The following is a 15,030-nucleotide window of genomic DNA, read 5'->3' as shown; positions in this document are numbered from 1 at the left end:
TGTGTTTAAAAGTCCTAGTCTGTTCAGTTTGTGTTTGTCAGGTCCACTTGTTCTCTACGTGTGTTGGCTCAAGCTCCCATTGTGGATTATCTCCTGTGTTTCTTGATTAAAGACTGTTAAACGTTTCCTCGTGACTCCAGCGTGTTCCCTCAACAGCGTAGCGTGACATCATTATAGATTATCTTAATGCTCATGATCGCTCTCTCACATTATAGCTCATTTCCTTAGATGTGACTTCCTGAGGCTCTGGAGCTGTAATAATACCTGCCATTTGTATCGGTGTTACTGGTGGTAGAATGAGTCTCATAACATTCTCAATTCTCTTAGTTCATTCCTACACTCTATGTGCAAATTTATTTATTTTTTTTTCACAAAAACAGCAAATTTTTGTTCTGGAAAGATGGTCAGCCTGTTTTCATCACAAGAATCCACTACACTAAGTTTAAGCTGAAAAAGAAGAACTCAAACTGCGAGTCTTATCTGAATATATCAGCATGGTAATAGATGTTAAAAGCACTAATGTGTAGGAACCTAGGTTGTCGCATGATTGCACTGTTTTTGCGCACAGAGATTGCATCTGCATCTTAATTAGGACAGCTATATAGCGGTTATTGGCTATACCGAGGCAAAATCTCCAGTGTATTGTGAAGGCCGTTCATTGCAGATTTTAAATCATCAAGACAAGAATTATAGCATCCTGCAGATTTTCTGAAGCTCAGTCCCAGAGAGGGACGTAATTATTGCACGCTCTCCCTCTTCTCTTCTTCCTTTCTCCTCCTCCTCTCCTCTGCTCCTCTTTTGTTTTCTTCCCTTTGTTCATTCCCTATCACAATGCCCACACATCTATTTTTCACAAGTACAGTGTTCTCCTTATCAGGCTGTTACACTTTCAGTTGAGAAATTAGTTAAGTTGTTTTGTTCTTTAACCATGTTTCTAATTTCTCTTATAATTGTCTCTCTCTCTCTCTTTTTTTTCTTTTAATTCTGTTGCATCTGGAGTCCCTGGAGTTTTTGCTTAACCCTCATCCGTCCCTCGGGTCATTTTAACCCAAAACTCATTTTTAAAGATTTTTTAAAAATCGAGCGTTGATCGTTATGGTATGAGACTTTGTTACATTTGTCACACTTGAACCGGGAATACATCAAAAAAAAAAAACGGGTCATTTTGACACGCCACTGGAAAAGCATGGAATTTACGAAAACACTGTGAATTTTTTTTTATTTAATTTTGTCACACTTGAGCATGGAGCACACACAAAAAAATTTGAGTCGATTCGAGGATTATATGTGGGTGTAATAAAAAAAGTATTACACCTACAATTATGACATAAATTTTGACCCGGCCATAGGAATGAATGGAATGCCCGAAAAAAACAGCATTTTTTTTATTTATTTGATTTTTTTTTTACTATATAAAATCTGACACAATCCAGAAAAGATGCATGCCCAAACAAAGGGCTGAGACTGCAGAATGTCCCCAATGCACAAAAAACTCACATACTCACATATATAGTTTTGATATATATCTGAAAGCTTAATGAAGCCTCAAGTTGGTGTAGATTTAAAGATTTCACTTGTTTGGCTCATTTAAGAATCTCCATAGGGTTCAATAGGCCCCTCTAGTGGCTGTAATCATTAAATGCAATTTTATGTAATTTTTCCCAACCAGATGGCATCAGAGACACTCAGTGACCTAGGTCTTGATGGATCATCATGTTTAAAGTATAAATATGCAGAAATTGTGTCTTTCTTTGTTTTAGTTTTTTTTTTTGGTGAAAAAATTTATAAAAATCAACCCAGTCTCATAAAAATACGTACCTCTGCGTACATTTCTGCAACACCGTTTTTACGTACCTTACTGCACGTTTCGCCGCAGTTTCAAAGAGAAATGTCCACTGAGTGGCGCTAAAACACGGGTTCAAAACGTCAACCCTGGCACGTTTTTATTACCTTGATATAGGTACGTATTGCTGTGTTTTTATTACGTTTCTTCAGGTACGTATTGCGGCGATTCAGAATTCAAATATCCGGGGACTGTTGCTAAAAGTTAATGCTCTATCATGGTGGAAACAGAGACACTCAGTGACCTAGGTCCTGATGGATCATCATGCTTAAAGTATAAATATGCAGAAATAGTGTCTTTCTTAGTTTTTGTTTTTTGGTGAAAAAATGTATAAAACTATGCAAATTTCCATAAAAATATCCAGAATTTAATGTGAATAAAATAAAAATCACCAAAAAAATAAAATAAAAAAAACCTACATACAAAATCAGAAATAAATCATAAAAATGGACCAATATAAGCTTTCTGGACCAAAAATAAAATTAGTGTCATTTTTGGCCTTCGGGTCATTTTGGCCCACGAGGGACACTTTTGTTATAGGTTCGGGAGGGACGGAATTAAATTTGTTGGCTGTATCTCATAACCTTTATTGGGCCACCTAAAGATTTTTTCAGGTTATCATAGGTGTGCTCTTGACCCAAGGCTGTCCTCAGATTGTAGACCGCAAGATTATACTACTTTCAAATTCTGTTTATTGTTAATGGTTAATGTTGGCTCATATAGAGTGGCCAAATATTGCTGGATAATGTGTACCATACCATGCACACTACCAGTTAAAAGTTTGGGGTCAGTAAAATTATTTATTTCTTACTTTATTTTTATCTTTATTTATTATTATTATTTTATTTTTTAAGAAATTAATAGTTTTATTTTGCAAAGATACATTATTTGATCAAAAGTGACATCAAAGACCATTTCCATTGTTACAAATAGTCTATTTCAAATAAATGCTTTAAAAAAAACAGAAAAAAATTCCACACAAATAATAAGCAGCACAACTGTTTTCAACATTGATAATAATGTTATAGGTTCGGGAGGGACGGAATTAAATTTGTTGGCTGTATCTCATAACCTTTATTGGGCCACCTAAAGATTTTTTCAGGTTATCATAGGTGTGCTCTTGACCCAAGGCTGTCCTCAGATTGTAGACCGCAAGATTATACTACTTTCAAATTCTGTTTATTGTTAATGGTTAATGTTGGCTCATATAGAGTGGCCAAATATTGCTGGATAATGTGTACCATACCATGCACACTACCAGTTAAAAGTTTGGGGTCAGTAAAATTATTTATTTCTTACTTTATTTTTATCTTTATTTATTATTATTATTTTATTTTTTAAGAAATTAATAGTTTTATTTTGCAAAGATACATTATTTGATCAAAAGTGACATCAAAGACCATTTCCATTGTTACAAATAGTCTATTTCAAATAAATGCTTTAAAAAAAACAGAAAAAAATTCCACACAAATAATAAGCAGCACAACTGTTTTCAACATTGATAATAAAAAGAAATGTTTCTTGAGCAGCAAATCAACATATTAGAATGATTTGACCCCTCTACAGTAAGCTGATATTACGCAATCAGAATCACACATTCCAGGGTTTATGTATATTGTCTATGTAAACACCTAAATAATTCCATTACCATAGGAACAAGAAATATTTTAATAAAAATAATGTATGAAATAGTAATGACAGTGGTCAGTACAGGGAAAAAAAGAGAAGTTATTTCTGAACGCTGCTGTACATCTCACACCAAACATGATCGGCACCCTGAGAAATTGTATCCACATGTGCTGTCTCCATCAACATGCCGGGATGCCATTTCAATGACAGCTGGCTGGAAGAGGTGAAATATAAAATATGGCTACTGCGAGGCACACCAAGAAGAATTCCATAATGCCCAGTGTGTAAAAAGAAACCTATGTTTGTGTTAAAACTTAGTATACGATTACTTTTTCATATGTAAAGTCATGTGAATATTAATAAATGATTGTTTCTTCACTGAACAACCAACATGTACAATAGAAAAAAAGGAGCTCTCACTGGCAGTGTGTTTAGTGGATCTAATGTTATGTTGTATATTTGGGTTAGAGTGTCAGGGACATGGAATATGTGGAAGGATGTGTGTTTGTTTAAAATAAACATTTTACATTTATTTTTAAAAGATGCAACGAAGATGCACAATGGCATTTTACAGCGATGTTGATAAATACCAACTACATTTTTTAATACATGACTTGTTGTCATGTCACATGTAATTGGGTCATCAATGTCGTTTACTTGATCAAGTGCTTAAATTTGCAACATAGGGAATGAAGTGAGACACCGCTTTAGATACATAATAGCTGCCCAGAGTTTGCTAAGATGGCCAGTGAGTGGACTGACAGGCTTTGAAGGGACTTTGGCATCAGATGAATCTTGTGCAGTCCAATATGCTGCATGGCACACATGTGAAATGCCTGCTAATGAAGCTGAGTTCTTTCTATGAAGCTAGTCCTAAATGAGACATTGTGTTTTAATTAATATGATGTTTATGTAGACAACGGGCCATTTAATGTAGAGAGTGAGTCAGCTCATTAGGTTTTGAGACACAGCCAATATAAGACACTTTTATGGATGCTTGGCAATGGAATTTCCTGTTATACTATGAATTATTTCTTTCACTTAGCAGTGGAAAGATTCAGTAGGTTCCTGTAGGCCTTTTATGTTTACATTTGTGTTCATGTGTGCATCTTTACACCAATCAAAAGTTAGGGTCAGCAAGATCTTTTTTTTGTGTTTGTTTCTTGAGCACCAAATCAGCATATTGCAATGATTTCGGAAGGATCATGTGACACTGAAGACTCGAGTAATGGCTGCAGAAAATATAGCTTTGCCATCACGGGAGTAAATTACATTTATATTAAAATATATTAAAATGGAAAACAATAATTTTAAATTGTAATAAAGTTTCACAATATTACTGTTTTTACTGTATTTCTAAGCAAATCATTGCTTCCTTGATGAGCTTAAGTTTCTTTTCAAAAACATTTAAAATATTTATATATATACCAAGATTTTGAAAGGTGTATTTGTGTGTGAGCAAGAGAGCACAAGTGTGTACTACATATGTGTCAGTGTTCCTGCAGCTTGGCAGTAAGACAGTCAAACCATTGAACATTAAGTTCTGTGCCTGTGAGCACATAGCCAGGCCTCGCTTACACAGATCAGACCCAATATTATTATATTATGAAATGGTGTGAAATGTGGAGGGAGATCACAGGGGAGAAGGAATTGAATGTAAATTAAATATCCATTGATTTACCTCCCTCAAACTTCTGTTTTGATCTGCAGTATTCTCTGTATCTGATCTCCAAGTGCGCACATGAGAGGATGTCTCTCGTATTGATGGGATTCTCAAGCAAAACGCATGCATATTGCAAGATACACATATCCTGAATCAGTATATACACTGACAATACACACTGAAAGGTGTTTGTCCATGAGAGTTAGAAAGAATAAATCACTAGCCCTCGATTTGACATACTTGATATGGGCATCATGGTAGAGTAGAAAGAGTTTCAAAGTGAAAAAGGAAACCCTCACATTCTTCATTACAGTTCTTATGGCACTCAACAGATTTCTCTTCATCTCTTGCTCTTTCTTTTCCCTCTTTAGTTCAATCAGACTGCTGTTTCTCTGACTGACCCCAGCTGCCTTGCTCGTTTGCTGGGCACGAGGGGTGCTGTATAAAAGAAGCTGATGTCATTTCTCTCTTGACCTCTAATTTAGAGGATGTTTGGGATCTTGTCTCAGAGGTGAGGCTTGGTCGACCTCAAAGCTTTGGCACTCTGTGAAACGTACGTGCACAGATTTAAAACAATCAGCCCCGCCAGCAAGGTTTGCTCTAACTCTTAGAAGCGCCAAACCCCCTCTTCTCTGTGCGGGATGAAACGGAAGATGGACTTTCACAATTTGTCCCTAAATGATCCCTTCTGCTTTCTGTAATTGCAGCCTCTATTCTTTTAAGCAGACCTTTGGCTGCCCTTCAATTTGGGTGGATTATAATAGTCCACTTATGACAAACCTGAGTCCTTTCTCTTGCCTCAGAAAGGTTTGGCTTTGAACCTGAAGAGTCACGACTCGGCGTGTAGAAAGCATTTAGATGCACTTCTAGATAACTAATACCAATGTATTAGGAAATCTAAAATTAATCTGTATTTCTGGCTTTAATTTACCTGAACAAGTAAACAAGTAAACATTTACCTGAACAATCTTTTTTTTGTGATCATTTTACAAAAAAGATTGGTAGTGCCTACCAATGGAAAAGCAGACAGATAGTCAGTTTACATGCCCTATAAAGTGTTTGATTTTAAGTAGACTAAAGCAATAATTTGTCTTTTTTATAATGCTTAAGTTTAACTGTGCCCTGCATAATTTCTCAAGAGTGTACATGATACAAAGTGCTTTCTAGATGAGCTGTTCTCTGGGATTTAGAAATGGTAATAATTGTTGAAACATGGGCAAGTTGTTTTCCGTGGAGTCGTGAATTAATTTCATTTTTCTACTGCTCCTGCTTTGAGGTCCTTCAATACTCTGGACCACATCTTGAGCTCGTCCAAATTCCTGTACTTTAAGAGTATGTATTGAATTTGATTTAAAATAAAAATAAAAAAAGATAGTCCTGTAGGTATGTACACTTCCATTCAAAAGTTTGGGGTCAGTAAGATTTTTGAAATGTTTTGAAAGATGTTTTGAAAGATATTATTACAATATTACAAAAAAAAAAAAAAAAGAGAGAGAGAGAGAGAGCATTTCTATTTTAATATATTCTAAAATATGATTTATTCCTGTGATGGCAAAGCTGAATTTTCAGCAGTCAGTACTGCTGTCTTCAGTGTCACATGATCCTTCAGAAATCATTCTAATATGCTGATTTGCTGCTTAAGAATTTATTATTAGAAATTGTGAAAACATTTATAATATTACTGCATGCTGTATAATATTTTTGTGACAATTGTGAAATTGTGCATTTTTGTGAAACTGTTACAATTGTCAGAATTTTTATTAATTTACTCAGGATTCTGAATACATTTTAAAAGAAAAACATTTATTTGAAATATAAATCTTTTTGTAATAATGTAAAAGTCTTACTGTCAGTTTTGATCACTTTAATGCATCATTGCTGAATAAATAAATAAAAAAATCTTCAGACACAGGGTTGATTTAGTATCTTATATGTGATTCAATGGTAAATTATGGGATTGTTTCAGTCATACAACATAGAACTTTCCTCTACCCTACTCCAATTAACAGGAGAGGAAAAATGACTGGAACTTAAGAGGGAAAGAACATAATAATAGGAAGTATGAAAGAGAGATGAGGACCAGGGAGGAAACGTTTGTAGATTCATGACACCCCATCTTGCAAGAGACAGGAGGGAGAAGACAAACAAAAAGCGCTGGTCCTAACTGTCAAATCATAGACTTTGAAACCATTAGACACATGATTGATGGCAGACTGCAATGTAATTAGGTGGAAAGATTCAGATTTCAACCAGATGCCAAAAATTCAGAGAATGGAAAGGGTGATGGTAGATGAAAATGAACAGAAAACACATTTAGGGAGAATTTCTTCCCTGTCTGAGTCGATCAGGGCAAACTACTGTCATGAAAAGGTCAAAATTGAGATTTTGATGTCTGTTTTAATTGCCGGCACCAATGGCACACTCCTACTCTTTCTCATTTTTCCTTCCTGCTTTTTCCCTCCTGCAGTAAGTATAGTTTTTAGTTAATTTAATCGCTGGGCTCTGAGAGATTAATTAATGTTTTCAGCATGCAGCAGAGAATGCCATTAATTAAACCCTGAAACGAACTTCTTAAAGAGGTGGAGTGTGGATGTGAAAATCACCACCCAGACAGCAACTGGGTGGCAGAGGAGAGTGTGCAGTGAATATTGAAACCAGATTAAAGAGTTTTTCCTCAAATTACTTGATTATCTTTCAGTCCTGCCACTCTAAGTGGGAAGTCGTGGCCTAATGGTTAGAGAGTCGGACTCGTAACCCAAAATTTGCGGGTTCGAGTCTCGTACCGGCAGGGATTGTAGGTGGGGGGAGTGAATGTACAGCGCTCTCTCCCACCTTCAATACCACGACTGAGGTGCCCTTGAGCAAGGCACCGAACTCCCAACTGCTCCCCGGGCGCCGCAGCAAAAAAATGGCTGCCCACTGCTCTGGGTGCGTGTTCATGGTGTGTGTGTGAGTTCACTGCTGTGTGTGTGCACTTTGGATGGGATAAATGCAGAGCACTAATTCCTAGTATGGGTCACCATACTTGGCCACATGTCACTTCACTTTTTTCACTAAGAGCCATTCTGCACCCATTTCTGATCAGCCTTACTGGTTTACTCACTAATGTAGTGTTTTACGGCTATTCACACAATCCATCATTATGTAAGATGCAGAGCAATGATTGGGAATGATTGTGATTAAATGCTTCAGTCCTGCACTTAGCACAGGGCAGGATATTCAATGGTGTGCTAGATTCAGTTACTCCAAGTCTCATTTAAGAGCAGATCATTTTGTGTTCCTGCCCAAATTGCATGTAAACGCTCATATGAATACATCTGCCTTCGCAGGGCTAGCATCCGTGCAGGTTGCCTGAAGTTAGAGTTTTGGCAGTTCACAGTTGATTAAATACAGTATGGAGCATATGGTGGTGGATAGTTGTGTTTTAATGTATACTGTGTTTTTTATTTATTTATTTAAATAAGTTAAAGCAGCTCTAAATCACATAAAAGCCTTACTGCAATGGCAGCTCTGACCCACCTCAGTCACTTCTGATGCTGCTCTGATTTGGTGTAAAGGAAATTAATAGTCATTGTCAGCATTAAATGTTTGTATCCCGATAACTGCTGAAGCTTTGATTCGCAGTATAGCTTTAATTCACGGTATAGTTATTGTATTTCATTTTGAAATATTAACAAACTTTATTGTTGGTCCTATTTAGTTATTTAAATTATTGGCATATTGGCATTTTAAATTAAAGATAATACAATTAATAAAATTATTTTCCCTGAATATTTAAGAAGCTGAATCAACATTTAAATAAATGTAGTAAATTATATAAATATTAAGCAAATATCTGAAAATAAATGTAGTCCAATGGTCATTACTACATGTCTTACTTTACCAGTTGCAAAGGGATCACAGCACATTTCCAAGTATATTCTTCAAAATAATAGAACATGAATAAGATATTGTAATTGGAACAGAAAACAACAATAGCACAAATGTGTATGCACAGAATTAATGACACAGAAATCTGAACTTGGCAACATAAACTTTCTAATTTTTAAATGTGCATTTGTTTCCTCAATCTCATGTGCACTGTGTCTGCTGAGTGAGTGTGCATGTCATCCGATTACAGAATTTAATAATTTATAATGGCTATTATAATACCCAATGAGTTACAGAGGCCATTGTACTGGTTATTCTTATAGTCATGGATTATTCAATGCCTTGTTTTTTTAATTAATACATTCATTATTGTTATTATTCATTATTAGATTGATGCATCACAAGTCTCATTGGACAATCTGGATAATGTTTTATTATTATTATTATTATTACTATTGAATTTTTATGGCATTGTGCAGCGTCTGCAATGACAAAGTAGTGCTTGTTAATATTGAGGTATACTGTATTAATAAGTACCGCCACAATTTTCCATTCATTTCATGTTTCTGTGTCCATGATTTTGTATTTAAAACTACATTAATTGTGCAGTTCTACAGCATTAAACAGTAAGCATTGTACAAGATTTTTCCTTGGTATAAGTGCCTCTTCAGATGCAGCTTTATAGGGAAACAGCAGTCTTAGCTTCTGATTCTGAAAGTATTCAGTGTTGGAACAGATTGTAAGAGTCAAAAAAATTATAATATATAAAAGCAATCTAACACTGCCCACACCTAATAAAACACAATGCCTACAGTGTAGTATGCTGGTAGTATCTTCATATAGGCTGTGTTTCATTATTGGGACCTAGGCATCTTGTTAATGTAGAAGGAGGAATAGATGGTGCAAAGGCAATACTGCAAGATTACCTGTTTCACTCTTAAACCTCAAGCCTGGGAGAAAGTAAATTTTTCAAGAAGAACCAAATTAAAATTGGAGTAGCTCAAGAGCAATAAATCGAATGCCCTGCAATGGTTCAAGCAAACTGTCATTGCTGAAATAGATTCTTCTACTTTTTTTCACTCTGCTCTTTTATGTGTGTGTTGTACAATTTCCAGAAAAAGGATGTGAACCCTTGGATTTGCCATGGAAAAATGGATTGAGATGGTTTGGACTGACCTCAGCTGAGCCATTTTGACCAGGCACCAAGGCAATATTGCTGAAATGAAACAGTTTTGTAAAAAGAAGTGGTGAAAAATTCCACCTGACTGTTGTACGGGTTTGAGCCGCAATTACAGGAAGTGTTGGAGGTTATCGCTGCCAAAGCAGGGTCAACATGTTATTAAATCCAAGGGTTCACATACTTTTTTTCTACCCTGTACTGCGAATGTTTTCACGGTGTGTTCAATAAAGGCATATAGGTATATTGTTTATATTCTTTGTTTAAGTAGACTGTGTTTGTCTTTGTTGTAACTTGTGACTCAGATGGGGATCAGATCAATTTTTTGAACAATTTATGCAAAAATCAGTTAAATGCAATTTGTATTATATTTTTGAATGAAGTCTCTTACGCTCACAAAAGCTGCATTTATTTGATAAAAATACAGTAAAAACAATATATTTAAATATTATTATAATTTAAAATAAATGTCTTCTGATTTAACATATTGTACTTTTTGGTCATTTAGATTAATTTAATGCAACTATGCTGAATAAAAGTACTATTTCTTGACCCCTGACCCCAAACGTTTGAACAGTAAGTGTATGCAAGCCTGTTCCATCTCAGATGACAAATATAAATATAAATTTTGAGATAAAGTACCAGTTACAGGAAATAAATTCAGACATCACAGAATTAAAGTAGTAAACACAAGATTTTAAGTCACATAATGTGAAGATATGAAGTTGCAATTATGAAAATAGCCAACACTGTGAAAAATAAACTGTGGCAGAAACAGACTCCCATAGAAATCCTTGATAAATCCACAAACTCACATACATTTTCCTGCAAATGTATACTGTTCTCCTTGGCCATGTAAACACTGAGTTTTGGGAGTTACAAGTACACTTAAATGCGCAAGGTAATATCCTAAATTATCATTTGGTGTGTGTATGGAATGCAAGACCTGTTTGGTTTAGTACTAATAGCAACTGGAGACATATTATCGTCTGGCCATTTTTGTAAGAAATCACCATCGATTAAGGCACCATGTTTTGTTTATGCTCATTAAGCTGCTGCTTCTAAACAGCAAGCTCTCTCTGGATTGTAATGTATGAGTTGGATAGTGGCAGAAACAATGGCGGGGAGAGAGTTATAGTTTGGTTCTGTACACAACCTGAATTTCGAATGAAATCGCTTGTAGAATGCAGTTGTCTCTCCTGTAAATAATGAAACTTTGTACATACAGAACAGGATTAAGAGATCCATAGAGTTGTGACAACCATACAGTGTGTCCATTGTGTCGTTGTTGGCCTGTAGTGATACGTCCCACTCTAGCCTGGCAGTGCCGGCGCCCACCACGACTCCCGAATCACAAAGTAATGACGAATGAATGAGCAATCGTTCTCTTCACACCTCCATCTCCTCTCCCTCATTTCTCGCCTCTCACGTCTGACAGGCACATCCCAGTTCTGAAATAATCCCTTAGCTATCTGTGCACACTACCAAAAATAACCTGCTCCTGCAGAAAGAGATAGATGCAGGAGGAGGATGCACAAAGCAACAGAGACATACAATTTCAAATTGTGAAGGGAGAGCATGAACGCAGGAGTCAGAATGCTCCAGACTGTCTGTCTGTATGTGGGTGTCTGTTTGAGTGAGTTTGTGATACGTTCACTTCCTCTTTGCTTTGTCATGATTATCGCCATGCCTGCAGCTTGTCAGAGCAGTGGCCTTCCGGTGTGCCATTAGTAAGATTAAACTGTACTGCCTTTTTACATAATCACTACTTCAACAGTGTCAGCTCTCCCCACACACACACGGCTCTGTCCAGTGTTGCTAACAGTAAAGATTTGTTGTCACAAACCAGACTCGATCATAGAGTTGTCATGCCTGCCATTTTCATTCACTGCTCTTCTGTCCGACCCATTAGACTCCTCACTGCTCACTCTGGGCCTTTGGTCACCATTGCTGCTTCAGTCGGTTTTGGAAGGAGGTTGTAAACATCGATCTGGAGTCAGTGGTCAGAATCCAGATTGCGGTTTATCAGGTGTGTGGAACACCTGACCATTCTCTTTGTGCCCTCTTTTTAAAAAAATTATTTAGGTGCATCCCTACCAGTCGGACCTTAATAGTAAAAAGGATACTTCACCCAATAATGAAAAATTTCTCATCATATACTCACTCTCATGCTGTCCCAGATATACAATAATGTATATGAATTTCTTTCTTCAGATCAACACAAAGAAAGTTTCTGTATAAAGTAATCTACCCCTTTGAGTCCATATAGTGCAAGTGGATAGTAACCCAAAAGCTGATGCTTCAAAAACCACACAAAGCAAACATGCATCCATATGACCCCAGTTGATGATCATTATGTTCTGCAGCGAACTGATACATCTGTGTAAGAAAAATACTAATTTTAAAGTACTAATTTGATCTTTTTAAACTATAAACCATCGCTTCCAGCCAGCTGTCATATGTGGGTTCTTGAGCATATCGCTGAAGTACTACATCTGCACAGCACAACACACACCTAGTTTCTTTTCAGAAGGCATTGATCCATCCACTGGGGTCGTATGTATTACCATCATGATTGTTTTGCATGGTTTGTGAAGAGTTTTTGGGATGCTATCCACTTTCATTATATGGAGTCATACAGTATAATGAAAGTCATGATGGTGAGTAAATGCTGAGAGAATTTTCATTTTTGGTGGAGTATCCCTTCAATCAGTGCTTAATTTGTAAATTGCGAGGTCCTGGAACAAAGTGGGGTGACGGATCCGGCATGATTAGAGGAGGGAGAGGTAACGGAGCATTCGCGCAATGGAGGACCAGCTTACGTGATTAACAGCATGCATCTTCTTACGGTCATGAAAAAAATGGAAACATACTATCAGATTAAATCAGTCATTTGAAAACAGCGTGAGTGATTCAGCTGTACCGCGTCTTCTCTCACTCTCAAAGCGGCTTCACAACAGCGCATCTCGTCTGCACTACTGCACGCTGCGATATAAGACTTTTGCTCGGGTTTCGGGACAGTCGACAGAATTGTCACTTGCCTAATCGAGTCATTGTTGCATCGTCACAAAACTGTATCATTTGCACATCTTTTTAAGTTTAAGCCATTCGATACTCGCGTGCTCCAAAGGGGGTTTCCTATGCGCTCACAGTCACATCCATAGCGCGCATATCGCGCCGCCTCGCGAGTACCAAATCAAGTTATTTTTCGCAGCTTGTTGCGCTTACGCTGCCAAATACACACAAAAAATTACGTCCTGGCGATTATCCTCGTAAACACAGTCGGTTTTGTCTTAACTAAATGTAAACATCTGAGAAATAAAATGCATGTGTATCAGTATTGGATCCGTGCATTCGGGTTTGTGAGAGCAGCCACGTCGCATCTCTTTGCACGCTCAAGTTTGTTGTTTCAAATGTAGATGCTAGGCAAGCCTGCTCATAATATACGTTTTTTATGCACGCTATAGGTCAACACAAACGTCTTTCATTGGCGCTTGAGGAGGGGATCTGTCAAATCAGGTGCCGGATCAGATTTCGGACAAATTCGGAGGTGCCGGATCAGGATCCGGCTTGTTCCGGCACAAATTATGCCCTGCCTTCAATACATCTCAGCTCTGAGTAGTTGCTCATATTAATGAAAGCTTATTGAATTGTCTTTTGCGTTCTTAAAATCTTTTAAAATGACTGAACATTTCAGTTTTTCAAGGTTTCTTCTTCATCTTAAACATCTTAAGGAGTTTTTTCTTGTCATTCACTGGGAGTTTTAAGGCACTGTTTTACTGTTTTCTATGCATCTAATTAGGACAATGATTAATCCCTTGTATCGAGCCTTTAAATTTTAAATGGTGATTCTTGAGGATTGTTTAAAATATAATGTGGGTCCAGTGCTTAGAGAAAGTTTAGATCCACTGCTAGGGCTGTATGATTATGACCAGAATCACCATTTTCCATTATTTCCTCTGATATTGTGTTTGATTTGTACAGTAATGTTGATAAATAGAATTTACATTTATTTATTTTTTTTAGTTATGGACACCGTATTCTAGGCATCTAGGCTGCATATACAAAAGAAGCTGGGATCTGTTTGATTTTTTTCTTTTTTTTTAGTCACTAACTTACTAAAATAAATAAATAATATTAATATATAGTTAATCGTTAACAATAATCAGAATTATTGTTTACTATTTTGATTGATGATTGATTGATTGATTTGATTTGATTAATAATAATTGTGCAGCCCTTAACACTGCCATAAACCACCTAGAAAGCACTTTTAAAATTGTTTGTCTGAGAATATTATTGCTTTTCAATGCTTAATGTAACACTGTGCCATTTTCAAATTGTTGGGTATGCTGAGGGCACTGGAGACTAGTTCTGAGATCTCATCACTTCCTCACATTCAAAACTACCACTTTTACACACACGAACCAATTAAGTTTGTGTATTTTATTTTCGTTGCATCCTTCTCCTTCTGTGGTGTAGTACACACTGTGCTTATATCAACAAAGACATTCTCTCCTGTATCATTAATGTGGCAGATGTGAATGACTGAGGGGAAGGTTTCTTATGAATCATGCTCTATTTGTCACACAAAGCTATTGTTCAGCTTCAGAAGACTTGGAATATGGCACACAAGCCTCATGGACTACTATTATGTGCTTTTTGGAGCTTGACAATTACAATCACAATCCTCTCATCCCTCTTCTATCTCCTGTGCTCCTGTGCGCTTTATTCATTTATACGTTTTTTTTTTTCAATGAAGAGTGTAACTTATTTAAACAGTGAAAAATTAGCTTAAAGTTGAAATATATATACAGTATATATATATATATATATATATATATATAT

The 15,030-nt window shown here is 36.4% G+C and overlaps 1 long non-coding RNA gene across 1 annotated transcript in view; it reads right to left on the bottom strand.

The window, feature by feature from the left end:
* Nucleotides 1-1,411: 1,411 nt before the first annotated feature.
* Nucleotides 1,412-15,030, bottom strand: part of LOC107754852 (uncharacterized) — a 27,537-nt gene continuing 13,918 nt past the window's right edge. Inside the window, exon 3 of the long non-coding RNA XR_001641634.1 lies at nt 1,412-1,500. This is a non-coding gene — a long non-coding RNA (uncharacterized LOC107754852). The remainder of the gene's footprint in view (nt 1,501-15,030) is intronic.

The sequence above is a fragment of the Sinocyclocheilus rhinocerous genome, unplaced genomic scaffold (genome assembly GCF_001515625.1).
Source record: "Sinocyclocheilus rhinocerous isolate Xijiao unplaced genomic scaffold, SAMN03320098_v1.1 scaffold922, whole genome shotgun sequence".
Classification (NCBI taxonomy): domain Eukaryota; kingdom Metazoa; phylum Chordata; class Actinopteri; order Cypriniformes; family Cyprinidae; genus Sinocyclocheilus; species Sinocyclocheilus rhinocerous.
The sequence above is the reverse complement of the archived record's forward strand: the minus strand, read 5'-3'. Positions and strand labels throughout refer to the sequence as shown.